Below are 21,795 nucleotides of genomic sequence, written 5' to 3'. Positions count from 1 at the left end.
TAGAGTGACGGTAGCGTGCGGCGCAGTCTCAGCCCCCTTAGGTCGCCCCGTGACCATCACCGGGAGGAGACTGCCTCCTCATAGTAGTAGGTGGGCTCAAACCGGAGTGATGCTAACACTGACCCTAGCAAGAGCAGTGCTTCGCAGAATCTACCACCGGATCGGAAGTGCGACCCGCTGAGAAGATCCGGCGAGAAACTCAGTGGGCAAAAATTATAATACCATTATTCATGTACCATGTCTCTGACAAATAAATCATTTTGAATTGAATTGATGAAAAAAAGATGAAATCAATTATAAATTCGGTTTTTTATTTAAGCATATATTTTTTTGTTTGTTTTTAAAATATGTCCTTATTGCCTGTGATGGCAGAACTTTTCCTTTTTTGGTGCGTGCAATTAGTGCCGTATTATTTTAACTGAGTAACGCCGAACTAGTTCATTGAAACAGATTAATGTGGAACCCGTTTTCGCAGCAGTTGTTTTTTTTTTCAATTTCTACTGTCCGTACTAGCTGAACAAAACGTGTAAACTAACGAACCTACTTTATAACGTAACCATAAGTGTTTGGTTTGATCAATTATAAGTAATTAATAAATTTAACGGCACTCACAGAGACCGCTGTTCTTTTTTATTTTTAAAAAAAAATAACAGGACTTTCTATATCTACTACACCTCAGATCAAAGTCTTAAATGTACACTAATAAAAAATTGTATACTCTTCACACATGATGATTGAAGTCGTCGTGGCCTAAAGGATAAGACGTCCGGTGCATTTGTATCTAGCGATGCAACGGTGTTCGAATCCCGCAGGCGGGTACCGATTTTTCTAATGAAATACGTACATTACAAATGTTCACGATTGTCTTCCACGGTGAAGGAATAACATCGTGTAATAAAAATGAAACCCGCAAAATTATAATTTGCATAATTACTGGTGGTAGGACCTCTTGCGAGTCCGCATGGGTAGGTACCACCACTCTGCCTATTACAGCTGTGAAGCAGTAATGAGTTTCGGTTTGAAGGGTAGGGCAGCCGTTGTAACCATTCTGAGACCTTAGAATTTATATCTCAAGGTGGGTGGCGCATTTACGTTGTAGATATCTTTGGGCTCCAGTAACCACTTAACACCAGGTGGGCTGTGAGCTCATCCACCCATCTAAACAAAACAAAAAAAGATCACGTTATTACTTTCTTACAGAACTAGACAGGATAGTAGTACGGCTCTTGCGGCAAACATGTCAGACCAATTTGAAGTAGGTTATTGATAACTCAGTAACCTGAGGTGCACCATAAAATTTTGCGATTTTTCAACTTATGTTATATCACGACTGAACATTCCTTTAAGTTAATTGCATTTAGAAAATCTAGAACTGATTTATTCTATTAAACAAAACCATAAATCGAAGCAACGATGCCAACACAACAGAAGCTTAATGAAATATTAAATCGATTTATTCGCACTCAGCTAACATTAGTATAGGGGGAGCAACCCCACTAACGCCTATTTCCACCCCTAGTATATTAAAGCGATGAAATTTTAAACTTTGAGGCTCTGTGGTTTATCTACTCGTTGATGGCACCCACAATGTTTAATCAAGGGTGCGAAAGTCGGTTTACTTAGTTCGTCAGTTTGTAAGCCTTTTCGGGAGGTATCTTGTTAAGCATACTATTTTAGTCAGTTCGTTTAATAATAATTAATTAAAATTTCCGTTTTTTTTTTAAAATCTCTCATACACGTAATCCTGATTCATTCAGTTTTATGTTATGTTTGGTATGAAGGATGGATTAGCTGTTGTACTATCGAACTGAGATTTAGAACTCATGTCTCAATGTGAGTAGCGGTATTTTTGATTATCGGCTCTGATAACCTTATCTAATCTAACACCGGTTGGTCGTAAGCTCGTTCATTTGTCTAAGCCAGTGTTTCTCAACGTGCGGCCCACGCACCACAAGGGAGCAAATTTGATAATTAAATAAGGGGGGCAATCGCACTAAACTAATATAGAAAATATGTATTAAAATTATTTTGAAATTGAATTTCATTTTTTTATTATATGTTATGAAATATTTCTTACTGTGTTTTGATAACAATTTCATAGTGATTTCTTCCTAAAACCTATAATTGATGTTTCTTAAGTGAACAAATCAATTTTTTAATGTTAAGAATTATGTATGGGGGGCATAAAAATTTTAGAAATATTACAGTGGGGCAAGGCAGAAAAAGGTTGTGAAGCACTGGTCAAAACAATAAAGAAAAACTTCATTAATTTCTTTAGTTTTGGTTAATGAATATAATGTTAGGGTAGCAATTTATAGCCGTTTTAAGAATAGTTCGCCAGCACCCTATATACACCCAACATAAATTCGTTCAAATAACTTCACGTATGTGGTATTCAGAACGCACACTTTGCATAAGCTTTCGGACGTGTTCTGCTATGTTGTAGGATGTCACTTACAAAACATATGAGAATAGGCGTATGAACTCTTTTATCTATTGTAAATCAAAACTGTTATAAAATTGTATTTGTACATTAATAGTGTAGATATACAATCTATACTAATATTATAAAGAGGAAAGATTTGTTTGTTTGTTTGTTTCGAATAGGCTCCGAAACTACTGGACCGATTTGAAAAATTCTTTTTCCATTAGAAGCCGACATTGTCCCTGATGAACATAGGTTACTTTTTTTCATTTTTTTTTATTTTTTTTTTTTGGTTTCATGTGTGTTTTAATGTTTCCGAAGCGAAGCGAGGGCGGGTCGCTAGTATTATAATAAATATACAATGTATAGGTAGACTCTATTAAGAGACATCGATAGACATTGATAGGTAGACTCTATTTCAGTCGATATTTGTTTGTTTCTTTGGGTTATAGTTTCCAATAGTTTTACATCAATACCTTACATATGTTGTTATAAACCTATATAAACCTATGTAGTTAAAGTCAAAGCATGCGGATGTAAATGTTCTTATACATAATAATGGATAGGATTATCGAAAGTATAAACGCGGTTTATGAAGACCTCAATAAATGTATTACTCCTTAAAAACGTTGTATACATCTGTACTGTTTACAACGATAATTTAATATGTAAATAGACGAAAGGATGATTTCACCCAACCAGACAAAGGACCATAACGGGTTGTCGAATCTTTGATAAGATTACTTAAGGTTAGCATTGCTTTGGATATGGTGAGACGTTAAAAAAATTGGTCAATCACCTTCCAACAAGCGGTTTCACACATTTCAATGAGTCAGTTTTCATTAACACTTAAATGGTATGAAGACCGTTAACGATCCTACCAAATCAAGAATGTATGCAAATTTTTTTGGCATTTGTTGAAGTTAAATCGTTTAAAAGAAGTTTCTTCCAAATTCGCCTCTATCTATTTTTTTAATTTTTTTTATTGCTTAGATGGGTGGACGAGCTCACAGCCCACCTGGTGTTAAGTGGTTACTGGAGCCCATAGACATCTACAACCTTGAGATATAAGTTCTAAGGTCTCACGTATAGTTACAACGGCTTCAAACCGAAACGCATTACTGCTTCACGGCAGAAATAGGCAGGGTGGTGGTACCTACCCGCACGGACTCACAAGAGGTCCTACCACCAGTAATACCAGTAATTTGGAGCACACCTTCGTCTATTTTTGATTACATTTTTTTTTTTTTTTTTTTTATTGCTTAGATGGGTGGACGAGCTCACAGCCCACCTGGTGTTAAGTGGTTACTGGAGCCCATAGACATCTACAACGTAAATGCGCCACCCACCTTGAGATATAAGTTCTAAGGTCTCAGTCTAGTTACAACGGCTACCGCACCCTTCAAACCGAAACGCATTACTGCTTCACGGCAGAAATAGGCAGGGTGGTGGTAACTACCCGTGCGGACTCACAAGAGGTCCTACCACCAGTGAGCATGGCTCATGCTCACATTTTTATGTAGAACATTAATACACCCGTTAGTGCTCCGATCTATTCTTCAGGACAATTAAAAGAATCATGTCGCGCTCCTGAATAAGTCAATTGCGTCCGCAGTCGAAGATACAAAGGTCTGATATTTTATTTTGTGTTCGTTGCAAGTAACGTATCCGTATGAATAGTTAATGATTTTCTCAGAATTCAAATAAGGTAGCGACCGGTCTATTTGCAATAGGTTCAACTTGTGAAACTCGATTACAATTTGGTATTTTCCCCCGGATTTCTAGGGTCCAAAATATGATTAAAACTATGTACTTTTTTGTGGTTTAATCTAAAAAACCAAACGATTAATATCTTTCTTTTTTATATATTTTTAAATACAGAAAAACGTGGTGTCATCCTGAGGTTCGAGAAAATCTCTACAACAAATAGCTGTCTCCCAGGGAATTAGAATATTCTACTCAAAATTGTCATTCAATCGTTATCACGAAAACCTGAAATTTCGCAATTAATATAATAAAAAAAAACACGCAACATTAAGCCGAAAAGTACTCGCCAAATATTCTTAGTATTAGTAACAAAATTGAAAAATGTAAAGTGATCGACGCAACATACATTTGTTAAATGTATAAATATAAAGTAAACTCGAGTCTAATTTTACATCAACAAAAATTCGATTTTTGGGCAAGGCATAATTTATAAAAAAAAAAATTCCCAGGACCACTTTGGACTCGAGCTATAGCCGTTGTAAAATTAAAAACTAACGTAATAGCGAAGGTTTATTTTTTAAATTTGCATTTATCGACTCACATGAAAACGTGAACTTCAATTTGTGTTTTTTATTTTAGTTTACCTAAAATAAGACTTTAAAATATGACAATTTAATATCAAGAAACTTATTTCTTTGTTAGTGCCTAAATTAATTTTCAAATAACATACAAGTAAAATATTTCCTTAGCGTTTTAGCCTACGTACATAAATACAAATAAACATAAACTTAGGCTCCCTTCATTTGTGTTTGTAATAGATATAATTTTCGTCTACTGCTGTAAAGTTCAAGTCATAAAGTTTAAAATTACATCGTAATTACGACTTCTTTCATAAGGAATATCCCGCAGACACCCGAAATTTCCTATTCCCATTCGGACTCCGACGTCTAAATTCAATGCTCAAGTATATAACCCATAAATTTTAGTACCGACATAAAACCCAACCAAATTGTTGTTTCACTTGAATACGTTCGAGAGTGGAGAAACGACTGGTTTCTTCCATTTCTGAAACGTTAAAAGTTGATGGGATGGTGATGCGGGGCTCAGAAAGTTTTTGAGTCTTAATGTCAGGGGATAGTGTTTATAATTTAATGTTCTGCTCGCGACGATATGTAATTTAAATAAATTTATGTAATTTTAATAAATGGCTACATAGAACCTGTAGATTTCGAACCTGTAAAACCAAAAAAGTATCTCGAAAATTCGACTTGGAGTCTTTTTTTTTTTGCTTAGATGGACGGACGAGCTCACAGCCCACGTGGTGACCTGGCGTTAAGTGGTTACTGGAGCCCATAGACATCTACAATGTAGACGCGCCACCCACTTTAGCATACAAGTTCTAAGGTCTCAAGTATAGTTACAACGGCTGCCCCACCCTTCAAACCGAAACGCATTACGGCTTCACGGCAGAAATAGGCAGGGCGGTGGTACCTACCCGTGCGAACTCACAAAGGGTCCTACCACCAATAATTACGCAAATTATGATTTGACGGGTTTGATTTTTATTACACGATGTTATTCCTTTACTGTGGAAGTCAATCGTGAACATTTGTCGAGTACGAATTTATTAGAAAAATTGGTAGGTACCGGCCTGGGATTCGAACAGCGGTGCATCGCTCAACACGAATGCACCGGACGTCTTATCCTTTAGTTCATGACGACTCAAAGATTAATGATGATTTATGACAATTTAGAGAAGCTTCTGGTAATAGACAAGGTATGCGGAAGAAGGTCCATAGGCCGAAGTCCAATGCGCTGGTCGGGCCAGATACGCTCCACTCTCAACACTTCAGTCCACGTTGCTATCCACACAGCCGAGGATGGGTAGGAATGGCGCAGGATAAACCAGGAGAAAGTTATTAGAGGAGGCCACGACCCTCAGCATTGAGGATTATCGACGTAGGGAGGATGTCAAATTGTACATATACAATATGCCGAAAAATTATGTTATAGATAAAGCCAAACTTTGTCTAGCTTGTTTAATTACGGAAATCGAACGAAAATATGTTTTAACGAATTCGAGTTATAGAAAAAAATTCTTTGAGTATTATTGTTAACTTTAAAGTAGAATTTATTACCAGAACTCTGAGCTTATTAGCTTATAGGTTTTTATATAAACAACAAACAAAGTTCTAAGCTAGCCGTTACAGGAGTGTTTTTCAAACATCAAACAAAAGATAATTTATTTAAAACTGTCATTGCTTAATCATTTATTTAAATAGTAGAACTAGCAAATTCGAATTCCATCGAAGACATTCAGAATAACTCCTTTTAAAGAACAAGACCGGGTTTGGTCGTAGCATATACAATGTAAAGATGTACAGCACAGCATCGTATACTGAGATCATATTTTTAATTATTTAGACGTTAGAAATAATTTCCTGGCGAAAAATATGCATTTAAATCGAAACATATTTATTGGTGATTTTAATGAAAATAAATCAACGCCACTTCAATAATGGAGTGATTTCGTAACAATAATCAGATTGATGGAAATGAATTATAATTTTTCCCTTTTTTTTATTGCTTGGATGCGTGGACGAGCTCACAGCTCACCTGGTGTTAAGTGGTTACTGGAGCCCATACACATTTACAACGTAAATACGCTACCCACCCTGAGATATAAGTTGTAAGGTCTCAGTATAGTTACAACGGCTGCCCCACCCTTCAAGCCGAAACGCATTATTGCTTCACGGCAGAAATAGGCAGGGTGGTGGTACCTACCCGCGCGGACTCACAAGAGATCCTTCCACCAGTAAAGTGAAGTATACGTAAATATTTATTCTTATGTGTATTATTAGAAATGTTATTAATATATTAATATTATTTTCAAAAGGACACGCATTTGATATCCTTAAATTATCCTTGTCCACCTGATGGTTGTCCGGAAGACATCGCTTTGGGTTATAATATTTGTGTATGTTATAACAAAGCCTCTACTCTGTCATATAACTTACTCATTAATCTTTTTTACTATTACTGTAGTACAGGACAATGGAAATATTGCACACTTTAATACATTTTTTGTGCCCTCCCTATTTCTCTCTCACGTATTAATTTCTAAACCTCATACTGTTTTCATTAGTTTTATTGCCACAATAAGTTCCGAACGACATTTGTACCGTCGATCGCCCGGTGGAAGATCTGAAATTAATATTAGAAAACATAACATCGTTTCCTATTAGTTAATTTCTTTGGACGAAATGAATGGTTCATTTATAATACCATTTTTAATTTTCGCTTTCTAACAAAGTACATATAGTCGATATATTTTGTATTAAACAAGTAATAAATAGTTCTTTGCACGTGTGCTCAGTTAACTAAGAGGTTGAAAACCTTATGAATGTACAGTAAATAAATAAAAAATAATTAAAAATAATATAAATATTGTTTAACAATTGCAGTAGCATCCTTTAATAGCTTCAATAGCTGAACTAAAAAGGATTTTTCATAGTGGTTATTCTGGTCAGGATTTACTTCAAAGTAATATCAAAAGACAGACAATTATTATTTTGCCGTCGATCCTTGGTACGTGAGAAAAATTTCAACTTTAATCAGACGTCTTGAATTTGGTTTAAATTACTTTGAATGATTCCGTTACATACCAAGATATAACTAGTCAGGTCATAAGTATTGTCACACAGTAAAAACTTTTCTTTTAGAATGCTGGCCACAAAAAAGTTTATTGAATTCGAATTTCGAATTGTTCATGAAAATAAAAATGTATACTTTTAGAATTTTACTCATTTTTAAATATGGAGTGGACGCTTAAAGAAGACCGTGTTGCAGTTAATGCGTTGCATCGTTGCGGTTACGCGCCAATTCAAATTTTTAACATACTAAAAAATTTGAATATAACCAAAAGATTCGTTTATCGTACCATCAAACGATACAATGAAGACTCTAGTGTAGATGACAGGTCAAGAAGTGGTCGCCCTCGGTCTGTTAGGACTCCAGCAGTGATAAAAGCTGTGAAGGCGCGAATTCAAAGAAATCCCAAACGTAAGTAGAAACTGTTGGCCCTTCAGATGGGGTTAAGCAGAACCACGGTGAAAAGGGTGTTAAATGAAGACTTAGGGCTTCGGGCATATCGAAGAAAAACAGGACATCGTTTGAATGCTCGTCTAATGGACCTAAGACTGAAGAGATGGCGCGCTTTGTTGAAGCGGTACGCGGGAAAAAAATATCGGGAAATTCTTTTTTCGGATGAAAAAATTTTTCCCGTAGAAGAGAGCTACAACAAACAAAATGATAAGGTGTACGCACACAGTAGTGAAGAAGCGAGCAACCGTATTCCGCGTGTCCAACGAGGTCATTTTCCATCCTCGCTCATAGTATGGTTGGGAGTTTCTTATTGGGGCTTAACAGAGGTACATTTTTGTGAGAAAGGTGTAAAAACGAATGCAGTTGTGTATCAAAATACAGTCCTGACGAACCTTGTGGAACCTGTTTCTCATACCATGTTCAATAACAGGCACTGGGTATTCCAACAAGATTCGGCGCCAGCTCATAGAGCGAAGAGCACACAAGACTGGCTGGCGGCGCGTGAAATCGACTTCATCCGGCACGAAGACTGGCCCTCCTCCAGTCCATATTTGAATCCGTTAGATTACAAGATATGGCAACACTTGGAGGAAAAGGAATGCTCAAAGCCTCATCCCAATTTGGAGTCACTCAAGACATCCTTGATTAAGGTAGCCACCGATATTGACATGGACCTCGTTCGTGCTGCGATAGACGACTGGCCGCGCAGATTGAAGGCCTGTATTCAAAATCACGGAGGTCATTTTGAGTAAACTTTAGTGTCATAAGAATCTATGTTTTGTTAAGTTCATTTTGGTATATGAATGGTTACATAATGAATAAGCTTGTTTCAATTATTTTACATTAAACATGTGACAGAATTTATGACCTGACTAGGTATTACGACGAGTACATAATATTATGTACATGTCAAGCTAATAAAAGCGTTTTAAATCTGAATCTAAAAAAATGTATAACTCTTTTATGGATTATGGACTCCATTAATTTAGAATTTATTAATATACTAGCTGACCCGGCAAACTTCGTAGTGCCTCAATCGATAAGTAAAAGACCTAAACTTTTGTATAAAATAAACTTAAAACAAACAAAAGGAATTCGTCCGACGGGGGACACATTAAAGGAAAAACAAAATTGTTATTTTTATTTAATTCCAAACATTTTCATATTTATCTACCTTTTAAACCTTTTCTGGACTTCGACAAATAATTCAAGACCAAAATTAGCCAAGTCGATCCAGCCGCCCTGGGGGACCGGCTCCTTGAGCTATATAATGGCTGCTTGGAGTCGGGACGGTTTCCGTCGCTCTGGCGGACGGGTAGATTGTGCTGTTGAGGAAGGAGGGGCGCCCGGTGGATACAGCCGCCGGGTATCGTCCTATCGTACTGCTGGACGAGGCGGGAAAATAGCTGGAACGTATTCTGGCTGCCCGCATCGTTCGGCACCTGGTCGGGGTGGGGCCTGACCTGTCGGCGGAGCAGTACGGCTTCCGAGAGGGCCGTTCGACCGTGGATGCAATTCTTCGCGTGCGGTCCCTCTCGGACGAGGCCGTTTCTCGGGGTGGGGTGGCGCTGACGGTGTCTCTTGACATCGCCAACGCATTTAACACTCTGCCCTGGACCGTGATAGGGGGGGCACTGGAGAGGCATGGAGTGCCCCTCTACCTCCGCCGGCTGGTTGGGTCCTATTTGGGGGCCAGGTCGGTCGTATGTACCGGGTACGGTGGGACCCTTCATCGTTTTCCGGTCGTGCGTGGTGTTCCACAGGGGTCGGTTCCCGGCCCCCTCTTGTGGAATATCGGGTACGACTGGGTGCTGAGGGGCGCCCTCCTCCCGGGCCTCCGCGTTATTTGTTACGCGGACGACACGTTGGTCGTGGCCCGGGGGGATGATTATAGGGAGTCTGCCCGTCTCGCCACAGCGGGAGTGGCCCTCGTCGTCGGAAGGATAAGGAGGCTGGGTCTCGACGTGGCGCTCAGTAAATCCGAGGCTCTGTGGTTTCATGGGCCGCGGAGGGCGCCACCCGTTGACACCCACATCGTGGTTGGAGGCGTCCGGATAGGGGTCGGGGTGCAGTTGAAGTACCTCGGCCTCGTGTTGGACAGCCGGTGGGCTTTTCGTGCTCACTTTGCGGAGCTGGTCCCCCGATTGATGAGGACGGCCGGTTCTTTGAGCCGGCTGCTCCCGAATATTGGGGGACCGGATCAGGTTGTGCGCCGCCTCTACGCGGGGGTGGTGCGATCGATGGCCCTGTACGGTGCACCTGTGTGGGCTGAGCCGCGCAACCGGGCCACTATGGCTCGGTTCCTGCGCCGGCCGCAGCGCACCGTTGCCATCAGGGTCATCCGCGGATATCGCACCGTCTCCTTCGAGGCGGCGTGTGTTTTGGCGGGGACGCCGCCATGGGAGCTGGAGGCGGAGTCGCTCGCTGCCGACTATCGGTGGCGCAGCGAGCTTCGTGCTCGGGGCGTGGCGCGTCTCCCCGAAAGTGAGCTGCGGGCGCGGAAGGCCCATTCTCGGCGGTCCGTGCTCGAGTCGTGGTCGAGGCGATTGGCCAACCCCACGTGGGGGCTACGGACCGTCGAGGCGGTTTACCCGGTCTTTGATGACTGGGTGAATCGTGGCGAAGGACGTCTCACCTTTCGTCTGGTGCAGGTGCTGACCGGGCACGGATGCTTCGGGAAGTACCTGCGCCGGATAGGGGCTGAGCCGACGACGAGGTGTCACCATTGTGGACACGACCTGGACACGGCGGAGCATACGCTCGCTGTCTGCCCCGCGTGGGAGGTGCAGCGCCGTGTCCTGGTCGCAAAGATAGGACCTGACTTGTCGCTGCCTGGCGTCGTGGCGTCGATGCTTGGCAGCGATGAGTCATGGAAGGCTATGCTCGACTTCTGCGAGTGCACCATCTCGCAGAAGGAGGCGGCGGGGCGAGTGAGGGAAAGCTCTCCTCACTACGCAGAAACCCGCCGCCGCCGAGCAGGGGGTTGGGACCGGGGTCGTATCCGTGACCTGGCCCCCTAAGAGCTAGGGGTCCCACCCGTTTTGTGCGGGGAGAGACCCAGACGTGGGGTGGCGTGCTTGGCACGCTCACCCGCAATAGGAAGCCGGGTGATGGTAGACCGCGTTCCCCCGACCGCTCTGGGGGAAGGTGTAACGCGGCGCCATCAAAGCGGGCTCTCGGCCCGCTGAACGAGGGAACCGGTGGTCGTGTCGCTGGCGGCCACCGGTCCGGCGTCCGTGGGACGGTGGGATGGATGTAATGTGCTCTGCGTCAACCCTGTCCCGCCGTTTCAATAGCCCCGACTGGGCTCCGGCCCGGTCCGAGGTAGGGCGCCGGTTGTGAGCGGCAGGAGTTTTTAGTGGGTTCAACTCCCACATACCCCACCTGCCGCGCGGGTGGGGATCCGGCGATTTTCTCCTGTGGAAAAAAAAAAAAAAAAAAAAAGTCGATCCAGCCGTTCTCGAGTTTTAGCGAGACTATCAGCAATTCATTTTTATATATAGGTATACTTATAGATTTTCATAAAATGGCATTTATTAAATTTATATAAAAAAATTCGTTCTCTTTATAAGCTGCTTCTAATAGGGAGGTTTATTTACACATTTGATGTTATGTTTATTTACAGAATCTACACTAGTTTGTGATCAATTCGCCGATTTCACTGAAACATTTCCTTTTGGTTCAGATAGGTCAATTTCCGTTGCAACGATGAATCGAACTTAAATGATTTTGAATGAAACTGTATATATATGACGACAGTTTCGAGAACAGATTATCTAACGGTCAGCCTGTTGCGAAGCAGCTATCAGACAAACATTTTAACAGTGTGCTTAGTGTGAGTTTTTAACGTTCTCGATAGCGTAAAAGTTAACCCAATTTTGTATGCAGTTGGAACAGCGCCCCTAGCGGCAAACGTAGGCAAACGATCCCATTCCATACAATATTTACTGGTGGTAGGACCTCTTGTGGTTCCGCACGGGTAGGTACCATCACCCTGCCTATTTCTGCCGTGAAGCAGTTATGCGTTTCGATTTGAAGGGTGGGACAACCGTTGTAGCTATCCTGACACCTTAGAACTCATCTCAGGGTGGATGGCAGCGTTTACATTGTGGATGTCTATGGGCTCCGGTAACCACTTAACATCAGGTGGGCTATGAGCTCGTCCACCAAATCTAGGCAATAAAAAATAAAATAAAAAAAGCATAGTAATACGTGCCAAACGGTTGTGAAATACACGAACGAAATACACGTTGAAACTTTTAATTTTATCACTCTTTAAGATTCATCTTATCCGAAAACGGTCGGCTTCTTCTTACACACTTACACTGTCCTTACACTGTCCATCCGCTATAGAGAGAAGGTTTACAAACATTCAATAGTATTTTGGCGTATTACATAACTTAAGATACATTGTATGTGTTTTAAATTTAAAACCTTTAAATAAAAATCCGTATAAAAGCATGATACTAATGTTTAAGCAGTTATTAGGTTCAGCTATACAGTTTTTGCTGCTTATTTTCATGTCAACAATTTATTGTGTAATCAATCTAATAAATTAACAATTTTTATCGAATCAACAAGTTAATTGCACTTAAAACCGGTGAAACTACAACCGGTAAATTATTGTAAGCAATAAATCATAATTGTTATTAATGACTAGCTTTTGCCCGCGACTTCGTCCCCGTGGAATAGTTCACAAATAATGCTTTATTTTAGAACAAATTTGGTTAGCATAAAAAACGTTATAGTGAGTCAACCTTAACATATAGACATGCTGTCGCGGACTTTTTTTACATCTTTTATTGGTGCTCCCCTTACATTGGTCTTAGCGTGATGTTATATAGCCTATAGCCTTCCTCAATAAACGGGCTATATAACACTGAAAGAATTTTTCAAATCGGACCACTACTTCCTGAGATTAGCGCGTTCAAACAAACAAACTCTTCTGCTTTATACTATTAGTATAATAGATGTACCTGAAAAGTTTAGGCCAAAGGCAGCCGAGCAGGAACGAGAATCCAAAAAAAAAAACCACAATTTCACTTTTCGACACAAAAAAAAGGATTACATATATTATGAAAAACAATTTTAGTTCGCGGCGTTTATTTACGTGTATCGCGTGGTAGCGAGTTCGGAGTGCAAACGAGTATCCTCCTCGCGTGCTACGGACCGACTGCGGAGACCCGACTGGGAAATCGCATATTACTTTTAGCTGTTGACTGAGCGATGAAAATCGTAGCTACAGATAGCTACCGAACTGTGGGAAATGCGACGGACCAGGTAAAGGTCTCGTAAAGTTACATTTTTGTTACTAGATACGTTATCGTGAAGCAGTGGTTTTCGTAATTTAGCAAGTAACAAAAATGTACTGGAGCCTTTTTTTTTTCGGCAAACCCATTGCCACGTTGCGGAAAATCTTTAAATGTGCCATCAAGTTTTTTAAACTGCAATTCATTAAAATATGCTGCTTAGGTTACTCTGTCAAACCAAATCTCAGTTAGGTACAAAAAGTTTGAGATATTAAATAAAAACGTATTCCTATTAAAATAGCCAGATTTTACAAAACCATTTTAAAACAACGTCACTCCTCATTATGTTATACGCTATTTTACAACATCTGAAATTATTTATCTCTAAATAGTGGTGTATGGGTTACCACGACAAGTATTTCAATTATGTACATTCTTGAAATAAAAGTAGAGAAGACTGAGAATATAGTATATCTACAGTTTACACTTTTTTATTATCCTAGAGAACTATAAAATTTTAATAACACAATAAACGCAGCTTTAAATTTATTTATGCTTATAAATGTCGGTAAATGTTTACCGGAAAACGAATGACTTGTTTTTAAGTAGGATGCTATATTAATAACAAACACGCATTGTGTTTAGTTAAAAAAAAATCACGTCTTTATATTTTTTTAATCACTGGCACTAAATGTTCGGTGACTTTACTACTTGGACTAAATAAAATAAATAAATAACTAGAAACAAATCACGCTCGGTCATCCGGCTCCAACTAAGGATTCCCTGTGCTATAGGTACCAGAGACTTATAATATAGATAATATACATACATGTGTAGATAATAAACATCCAGACAAAGAGCAAACAAATCTGTTCGTCACATAATGTTGGCTAGATGTGGGAATCGAACCCACGACCTTCGGCGCAACAGTCAGGGTCTGCTAAGTACTGCACCACTGAGTCAGTAAATTAACAACAAATCTTCAACTCTATAACAAAAATTCTGTAAACCTCTAGAATTATTTTAATTGCGTACGGATACCAGTGTACCTTCACCATCATACGGGTGGTGCACTTATTTTGAGACACAATATTAAAAAGTCACTTCCGATGTTACTATTAATTTAGAGTTACCAAAATAAATGTACTCAAAGCAATTCTAATTAATCAATAGGCAGACGAGGATATGGCCCACTTGATAACGAGTGGTCATCGATTCTCGATCGATTAATATCTGCAGTACCTATTTATAAAAGATGAAAACCATCCAAATTAAGGCAAAACCGACGGACATACTTCGTAACATAATCAATTGAAGCAAATCTTTATAATAATGAGAGTGCTGTCATCCGTTCGCGTATTGACCCCGAATGAGGTTTCCGTACGTAGGAAAAATACAATTCATCAGAAGCAGTTGCAATTTAATGAATCGAATGACATGAGGGCAGCGCGTGATTGTCTCGGGTGTAAGGGGACTATTCCCGGAACCGATACAAACTACTATCGCTACGTCAACAGCAATAAATCGTTTAATAAGCTAAAATAAGCAGTCTAGTTTTATTAGAGCGAAATTCCTCAAGACGGCGGAGCATACGCTCACATCATCTTGCGCTTAGAAGAAGCATCCTATTTTCATCATTCTGGGACCGGGTTAAAAGCTGCTAATTGTCGTGACTGCAATTTAGTTTGGCAGCAACGAGTCCTAGTATCCGATTCTGAACCTCTGCATGTCAATAATCTCGCAGAGGTAACAAATCAAGAGAGCTCTTTCTGCACACCAATCCCCAATAATCGGGCTGGGGTAGGAGTAGTGCTTCATTTCCGATAGAGGCACCCGTCACGTGCGGACGTGCTCATCGTCCACTCGATCGCCCGGTCTTTGTTCGCCCGGCTTTTGTTAGCCCGGCCATTGTTCGCGCGGCCTGTGTTCGTGATACATCTGCCGACCAAGTGTGTTTCCTGGAAGCTTTTATTTGTTTTGTTTTAGTTATTTTTGTGTTCGTGGAACATTTGCCGACAAAGTGGTTTCCTGCAAGTATTTATTTGTTTTGTTTCTTTTCGTAATTTCTGTTTTGTTGTGCTTTTTCTTTGTCCTGTAGTAATCGCGCCGCATTGTCACCTGTGTTCAATAGAACCGCTCAGGTCCGAGAAGTTGGGGCCTCGCCGCAAGGCGAGTGTTTTCAAGACCCGGGGCCGCCCCACCTGGGTACTCAGCGATCATGGACGCTGTATTCGCGGAATTCCTCCGACTTCGCCACCCACAGCTCGCCTCGGAGTTTCTGGCCTTCAAGGCCAATCACACTGCGAGCCCTCTCGAGGACTCCGCCGCGCTCGCTGCTCCTGCGTCGCCTATACCTGCGTGCAGAGCTTCTGCATTGAGCACCGCAGCCTCTGTCGTGCCTGCCGCTCCCGTGTCGCCTATACTGGCGAGAAAAGCTGCTGCGTCGTCCGCCGTGACCATCGTTTCAGCTGAGCGATCATCCGCGGCCTCCGTCGCGCCCTCTAAAACACCTACACTTGCTCGTAGGTCGCCTGCACCCGCCTCCTCGTGCTCCGACTCTGACTCGGACATGGAGGTCGACCTCGCCCCCGCCTCATCGACGGATGGATTCACCCTGGTACAGAAGGGTAAGAAGCGTGCCGCGGAGTCTCGAGCTCCCGCGGCCGCTAAAATTAGCAAAGCCGTGAACGCGTCGCGCCCCCGCCCTCAGACTCCCGTTGCGCCCCCAGCCCGTGCCACTCCGTCGCCGCGTCCGGTGGCACAAAATAAAACCCAGACCCCTCCCCCGGTTATCCTTCAGGAGAAGGCAGCTTGGGATCGAGTTTGCCTAGCCCTTAAGGCCAAAAATATAAATTTCACGAATGCCCGTAACCTCGCGAACGGCATTCAAATTAAGGTTCAAACACCCGACGACCATAGGGCCCTCTCTTCTTACCTCCGTAAGGAGCGTATAAGTTTCCATACGTATACGCTCCAGGAGGAGCGCGAACTCCGCGTTGTAATACGCGGAATCCCTAAAGAGTTAGATGTAGAGCTGGTAAAAGCCGACCTGTTAGAACAAGGCCTACCAGTGAATTCTGTGCACCGTATGCACACCGGTCGCGGTAGGGAGCCATATAATATGGTTCTAGTCGCTCTCCAGCCTACCCCCGAGGGTAAGAAAATCTTTAACACACAGACCGTCTGTAGGCTCTCTGGTATCGCTGTCGAAGCCCCCCATAAAAAAGGCACTCCTAGCCAGTGCCATAACTGTCAATTGTACGGACACTCTTCCCGTAACTGTCACGCGCGCCCCCGATGTGTTAAGTGTTTGGGCGATCACGCCACGGCCCTCTGCGCTCGCGACCAAAAAACCGCGACGGAACCGCCTAGCTGCGTCCTGTGTCGAACACAGGGTCACCCCGCGAATTACCGTGGTTGCCCCCGAGCCCCTAAAATAAATCGCCGCGTCGCCCGCCAAAACCGCCTCCGAGCTTCCGGCCCAGACATCAAAGCCTCGGCACCCTCTGCGTCGCAGGCTAAGCCAGCGTTCGTTCCGGCGGCGGTGCCCAGTGTCTCGGCCTGGGCAAAACCGCTGCCGTACACGAACACGGCTACAACTCCCTCCTCCGCGATTCGTCCCGCCCCCGCGACTCGTCCCTCTCCCGCGACTTGCCCTCCGACCGCGTCCGAAAATCTCGCTTTAGCGATCGACTTCTTTCAGTCGATCAACTTTGAGCGCGTTAACGCTTTGGGTGACGCCATTCGCGCTGCCTCCACTGCACAACACTTTATCGCCGTTGTGCAGGAATACGCCGACGTATACGCGTCATTAAATACGTACGTCCTCCCCTCACTCCGCCGGTAATCAATGGCGTATATAAGTAGAATAAAGCCCCTATCCGTAACGATAGGATTTTTTAACGCTTACGGTCTCGCAAATCAACGTGATCAAGTTTCTGACTTTTTGCGTGACCATCAAATTGATATCTTTTTAGTGCAGGAGACCCTACTTAAGCCCGCGCGCCGTGACCCTAAAATCGCGAACTATAACATGGTCAGGAACGACAGGCTCTCTGCCCGTGGTGGTGGTACCGTCATTTACTATAGAAGAGCCCTGCATTGCGTCCCGCTCGATCCTCCCGCGCTCGCTAATATCGAAGCATCAGTGTGCCGAATCTCACTGACGGGACACGCGCCGATCGTTATCGCGTCCGTTTATCTTCCACCGGATAAGATCGTTCTAAGCAGTGATATCGAGGCGCTGCTCGGTATGGGGAGCTCTGTCATTCTGGCGGGCGACCTAAATTGTAAACACATCAGGTGGAACTCACACACCACAACCCCAAATGGCAGGCGGCTTGACGCGTTAGTCGATGATCTCGCCTTCGATATCGTCGCTCCGCTAACCCCGACTCACTACCCGCTAAATATCGCGCATCGCCCGGATATACTCGACATAGCGTTATTAAAAAACGTAACTCTGCGCTTACACTCGATTGAAGTAGTTTCAGAGTTAGATTCAGACCACCGTCCCGTCGTTATGAAGCTCGGTCGCGCTCCCGATTCCGTTCCCGTCACGAGGACTGTGGTGGATTGGCACACGCTGGGCATCAGCCTGGCTGAATCTGATCCACCATCACTCCCGTTTAACCCGGACTCTACCCCGTCTCCTCAGGATACCGCTGAAGCCATAGACATCTTAACATCACACATCACCTCGACATTAGATAGGTCATCGAAACAAGTTGTAGCGGAGGACTTCCTTCACCGCTTCAAATTGTCCGACGATATTAGGGAACTCCTTAGAGCTAAGAACGCCTCGATACGCGCCTACGACAGGTATCCTACCGCGGAAAATCGTATTCGAATGCGTGCCCTACAACGCGACGTAAAGTCTCGCATCGCCGAAGTCCGAGATGCCAGATGGTCTGATTTCTTAGAAGGACTCGCGCCCTCCCAAAGGTCTTACTACCGCCTAGCTCGTACTCTCAAATCGGATACGGTAGTAACTATGCCCCCCCTCGTAGGCCCCTCAGGCCGACTCGCGGCGTTCGATGATGACGAAAAAGCAGAGCTACTGGCCGATACATTGCAAACCCAGTGCACGCCCAGCACTCAATCCGTGGACCCTGTTCATGTAGAATTAGTAGACAGTGAGGTAGAACGCAGAGCCTCCTTGCCACCCTCGGATGCGTTACCACCCGTCACCCCGATGGAAGTTAAAGACTTGATCAAAGACCTACGTCCTCGCAAGGCTCCCGGTTCCGACGGTATATCTAACCGCGTTATTAAACTTCTACCCGTCCAACTCATCGTGATGTTGGCATCTATTTTCAATGCCGCTATGGCGAACTGTATCTTTCCCGCGGTGTGGAAAGAAGCGGACGTTATCGGCATACATAAACCCGGTAAACCAAAAAATCATCCGACGAGCTACCGCCCGATTAGCCTCCTCATGTCTCTAGGCAAACTGTATGAGCGTCTGCTCTACAAGCGCCTCAGAGATTTCGTCTCATCCAAGGGCATTCTCATCGATGAACAATTCGGATTTCGTACAAATCACTCATGCGTTCAACAGGTGCACCGCCTCACGGAGCACATTCTTGTGGGGCTTAATCGACCAAAACCGTTATACACGGGAGCTCTCTTCTTCGACGTCGCAAAAGCGTTCGACAAAGTCTGGCACAATGGTTTGATTTTCAAACTATTCAACATGGGCGTGCCGGATAGTCTCGTGCTCATCATACGGGACTTCTTGTCGAACCGCTCTTTTCGATATCGAGTCGAGGGAACCCGCTCCTCCCCACGACCTCTCACAGCTGGAGTCCCGCAAGGCTCTGTCCTCTCACCCCTCCTATTTAGCTTATTCGTCAACGATATTCCCCGGTCGCCGCCGACCTATTTAGCTTTATTCGCCGACGACACGACTGTTTACTATTCTAGTAGAAATAAGTCCCTAATCGCGAAGAAGCTTCAGAGCGCAGCCCTAGCCCTAGGACAGTGGTTCCGAAAATGGCGCATAGACATCAACCCAGCGAAAAGTACTGCGGTGCTATTTCAGAGGGGAAGCTCCACACGGATTTCCTCCCGGATTAGGAGGAGGAATCTCACACCCCCGATTACTCTCTTTAGACAACCCATACCCTGGGCCAGGAAGGTCAAGTACCTGGGCGTTACCCTGGATGCATCGATGACATTCCGCCCGCATATAAAATCAGTCCGTGACCGTGCCGCGTTTATTCTCGGTAGACTCTACCCCATGATCTGTAAGCGGAGCAAAATGTCCCTTCGGAACAAGGTGACACTTTACAAAACTTGCATAAGGCCCGTCATGACTTACGCGAGTGTGGTGTTCGCTCACGCGGCCCGCACACACATAGACACCCTCCAATCCCTACAATCCCGCTTTTGCAGGTTAGCTGTCGGGGCTCCGTGGTTCGTGAGGAACGTTGACCTACACGACGACCTGGGCCTCGAATCAATTCGGAAATACATGAAGTCAGCGTCGGAACGATACTTCGATAAGGCTATGCGTCATGATAATCGCCTTATCGTTGCCGCCGCTGACTACTCCCCGAATCCTGATCATGCAGGAGCCAGTCACCGTCGACGCCCTAGACACGTCCTTACGGATCCATCAGATCCAATAACCTTTGCATTAGATGCCTTCAGCTCTAATACTAGGGGCAGGCTTAGGGACCCCGGTAACCGTACTCGTCGAACTCGACAAAGAGGTCGACGTGCAACCTAACCCATGCATCAGCCCGCTGAGTTTCTCGCCGGATCTTCTCAGCGGGTCGCGATTCCGATCCGGTAGTAGATTCATTCGCGAAACAATTGCTCTTGAGTTGTTAGGTCTCCTTCGGAGGCGCTCGGGCAGTTGTTAGCAAATCCCACCCCTCTTGGCTGAGCCTTTGCTCGCCCCACCTGTCCTGGTGAAACTGGAAAGGCCTTCGGGCCACCAGTAAACTTTCAATCATAAAAAAAAAAAAAAAAAAAAAAAAAAGTAGTGCTTACGGCTAACCTTTTCGAAGGTGGCCTCTCACTTTGGAATGCGGCGTCACCGGTGAGAACAGATACGGGCAACTCGTTAAGCATTACAGCGTGATACATAGAGCTTAAAGTAAAAACTGCCCCAGAGCTAAGACACTCGAACGAAGAGTCCAGGATAGTCGTTTAGTGTCGCATAAGCCCCCACCTTATATCTTCGGCGACTCCTGTTTGGCTAAGGCGGGGAGCAGTCTCATCTACAACCTTTTATTGTAGTAATCGTAAGTTTTTTGGTCTCCGACCCAAAAGAAAAGGAGTTGGGGTGATAGAATTTATTGAAAATTGTAATTCATTGAAAACAGAGAGAGAGAGAGAGAGAGAGAGAGAATTCATTGAAATTTGTAATTCATTGAACGTTGTTATTGTTGTAGTACTAGGGTACCCCGCTGGTACATAAAGACCTCACAAGTTGTCTCCACTTCATCATGTCTCGCGTTTGATCCTTAACATCGCTCCAGGTCCGACCACTTTACCGTACGGCGCTGCGGAGGTAAGACAACCTTGATTGCTTTTATTTCGAAAAAAATTTTTGGATCAATAAATTCTTCGAAACATGTCTTATGATTAAGTTTATTTCATAAAACAAAAGCACTAGTCCCATTTACAAACACAACATCAGCAAACTACAATTAGTTTTAGTCAAGTAGCTTATTATTCAAAATAGTCATATTGCTAAAAATAGGTTTAAATAGGTTTTCATATATTTAACACCTTCGTCCTTAAACTCTCTGATGCATGACTATATTGCGGTTTTAGAGAAATTTCAACTTTGGATGCTTCGGTGAAAGTAGAAAATTGGTTTTAGTACCCTCACTTTGCGGTCTAGGGTTCATCGCTGACATTTAACAAATAGGGTTGTCGAACTAATTTATTATATTCTGCTTTATTCATCTTTATCATCATATGTTAGGTTGATTATGTATTAAGCTCGTACGTACCAGAAAGAACTATACTAGAGGCAACGGTTTCTCTATTGTCAACTATTGTCCTCAGAATCTACTGTCACTTACTATCAGGATTGAGCGCCTCTGCCAAAATAAATAATTAAAAATGAGTGTAACAAATTCGATTTTCTTGTAGAGTAGCGGTATCTCTTAGCGGCTTTAATGCGAGATGGCGTGGTTCGAGAAAGAAATGTATAATACGCTACAAATAATTACATCATCCTCTTTTCATTCGATTTGGAAGGCGAGACTGCTAAGTTTCTAAATTACATCAAATATTTTACTGTATACTTTGAATTCGTTTCACTTTTAAACTTATAGAAATGGTGTTTAC

General features: G+C 43.3%; 1 protein-coding gene across 1 annotated transcript in view; it reads right to left on the bottom strand.

The window, feature by feature from the left end:
• The window catches only part of LOC101742414 (rap1 GTPase-activating protein 1), a 391,261-nt gene extending 377,848 nt beyond the window's left edge, over window positions 1–13,413 (bottom strand). The window contains exon 1 of the mRNA XM_062675431.1: window positions 13,213–13,413. The gene's annotated coding sequence lies outside the window, so the exon portion shown is untranslated. The remainder of the gene's footprint in view (window positions 1–13,212) is intronic.
• Window positions 13,414–21,795: the final 8,382 nt, after the last annotated feature.

The sequence above is a fragment of the Bombyx mori genome, chromosome 3 (assembly GCF_030269925.1).
Source record: "Bombyx mori chromosome 3, ASM3026992v2".
In the NCBI taxonomy this organism is placed as follows: domain Eukaryota; kingdom Metazoa; phylum Arthropoda; class Insecta; order Lepidoptera; family Bombycidae; genus Bombyx; species Bombyx mori.
This window is presented reverse-complemented; position numbering and strand designations above follow the sequence as displayed.